Here is a 2770-nt window from a genome sequence, read left to right as displayed (position 1 = left end):
AGCAAGGTCATACGATGCAACATCGCTTCACAGAGATGAATTGCGTTTCTACATATAAGCAATAAACGATTGGAAACCAAAATATTTTTTAAAGCACATTGATTGTAACTCCAAGAAAAGAGATAGGTATATATAAAGGTAACGAAATTTGAGCCGCATCTGTATGCCGAAAATAAACTCTGATGAAAGAAGTTAAGACATAAATAAATTCAGAGACATCTTAATGTGTCCATGGATGAAAGAGTTCGTATACGTAACATGTCAATTCTCCCTAAATTTATCTAAAGCTTCTTAAAATTCTGATAAATAACCCATAAGGATTTTTGTGGATACCGACAAATTGATTCTATATTTTAGGTACAAAGTCAAAAGAAACAGAGTACTCAAAACAATTTTTTAAAAAGTCAGAACAAATTTGAAGAACTTACGCTATCCGAATTTAAGAATTACTCTGAAGTTACAGTCATCAAGAGCATGTGGTATGGAGGAAGAGATACACACAGACTTGATGGAACAGAATAGAATTTGAAGTAGTCCCAAACAAACTGATTCTTGACCAAGGTGAAAATCTAATTTAATTAACTCGATGAAAAGAGTAACATTTTCAACAAATGATACTGGAACAATGGGACATCCACGCGCAAAACGACAGAACCCTACCTAAACATCACACATTCATTAAATGTATTAATGTATTAAATGATACAAAAATCATTTAATAATGGAACATAGACTAAGTGTAAAATGTAAACCTATAAAACTTCTAGAAGTAAAAAAAAAAAAACAAACAAAAAAAACCAAGAGAAAATCATCGTAGTGTGGGGTTCGTCAAAGAGTTCTTAGACATGACCGCAATGTGACCCATAACATAACAAAATAGTCGATTGGACCTCATCAAAATTAAAACCCTTTTCTCGGTAAGAGAGAATCAAAAGACAAGCTACAGGTTGGGAGAAAATGTTTGCAATTTGCGTACCTGACAGAGGGCTTATATTTAGAATATGCATAAAGAACTCTCAAATGCAACAGTAAGAAAGCAACTTAATTTAAAAACAGGGGCAAAAGACTTTAACAAACACTTCACTGAAGAAGAGCATATACAGATGGCGGATAATCACATAAAAGATGTTCAATATCATTAGCCGTTAGGGGAATGCAAATTAAAACCATGATGAGATACCACTCCACACCTATTAGAAGAGCGAAAATTATAAAAAGGAGCGATTGTAATGACAATACCAACGTGGGCAAGGTTACAGAGCAACTGGGTCTCTCACACATTGCTGGAAGGGACGGACAGCGGTTTCAAAGACAGTTTGGCTTTTCTTACAAAGTTTCACGTACACTTACCGCATAACCCGTGATCCCACACACGGGCACTTACCTGAGAAACATGAAAATTGTTCGCCCAGAAACTTACAGATGAACACGAAAGAAGTTCTATTCATACTCATCAAAACCTGCAGCCCAAATGTCCTTCACTGGGGGAGTAAATATACGGTGGCATATCTATATAATAAAATGCTACACTGCCATAAAAAAAAAAGCAAATTATTGACACAAAGAAGAACTTGGTTGAGTAGCAGAAGCACATGTCGCATGAAAGGACCAGATTTCAAAAGGTTACGTATTCGTAGAAACTGTCTGTAAGACATGCTCAGACAAACTGTTCCTAGGTTGTTTCCGGTTCCCCCAAAGACATGAGTCCGGGAGAGCGGGGGGGGGGGGGAAGAGTTGCAGTCAAGAAAGTTGTTAAATGTAGACCAGAAATAAAAATCACATTTATCATATGTTAATTCTAAAAATATAATAAAACAAACTTTTTATGCTACCTTCCAGTTTCTTTGGAAACAGTATTTAGATGGAATGTTTCTTTGTTTCTTCTTTTTCGTAAATGTTTATTTATTTCTGAGACAGAGAGAGACAGAGCATGAGTGGAGGAGGGGCAGAGAGAGAGGGAGACACAGAATTGGAAGCAGAGCCATCAGCACAGAGCCCAACGTGGGGCTTGAACCCACGAACCATGAGATCATGACCTGAGCCGAAGTCAGTCGCTCAACCGACTGAGCCACCTAGGCGCCCCTAGATGGAATATTTTTTTATTTCCTGTATACTTGTTAGAACATATATCTAACTCGCTATTCCGACCTTTTCAACAATTATTAATTAGGCCATGCTGGGCTAATCTATTAATGATCCATTGGTACTACACTTGATCTTAGCCAAGGGACTTATGTGCTGGTGGTGGGTGTGCAAAATGGTACAACCACTGTGGAAAACAATATGGAAGTTTCTCAAGAAAATTAACACTAGAGCTATCCTATGATTGAGGAATCCTGCCTTTGGGTATGCACCCAAAAGAACTGAAATCAGGATCTTGAACAGATATCTGCACCTTGTTCACTGCAACATTATTTAAAATAGTTGAGATATGGTGACAACCCAGTGTCCACTGACAGACGAATGGATAAAGAAAATGTGTTTATGTGGTAGACACATCCATTGGAATATTACCAGACTTGAAAAGAGGTCCCCTGCCAACTGGGACAACATGGATGAAACTTGAAGACATTCTGCTAAGTGAAATAAGCCTGTCACAGAAGGACAAATTCTGTATGAATCCACTTATATGAGGTATCTAAAACAGTCAAAGTCACAGAAGCACAGAACAGAATGATGGTCAACAGGGACTAAGGGGAGGACGCGTGGGGAATACGGCAAAACCACAGTTTGCGAGCCTAACTCCTCCCAGAAACAAGGAGTGATCCAA

At 37.9% G+C, this 2770-nt stretch overlaps 1 non-coding gene across 1 annotated transcript; it reads right to left on the bottom strand.

The window, feature by feature from the left end:
• Positions 1-1993: 1993 nt before the first annotated feature.
• TRNAR-UCG (transfer RNA arginine (anticodon UCG)) lies at positions 1994-2078 on the bottom strand. The gene has a single exon. It is a non-coding gene; the product is annotated as a tRNA-Arg (tRNA).
• Positions 2079-2770: the final 692 nt, after the last annotated feature.

The sequence above is a fragment of the Acinonyx jubatus genome, chromosome D4, assembly GCF_027475565.1.
Source record: "Acinonyx jubatus isolate Ajub_Pintada_27869175 chromosome D4, VMU_Ajub_asm_v1.0, whole genome shotgun sequence".
NCBI classification, from domain to species: domain Eukaryota; kingdom Metazoa; phylum Chordata; class Mammalia; order Carnivora; family Felidae; genus Acinonyx; species Acinonyx jubatus.
The sequence above is the reverse complement of the archived record's forward strand: the minus strand, read 5'-3'. Positions and strand labels throughout refer to the sequence as shown.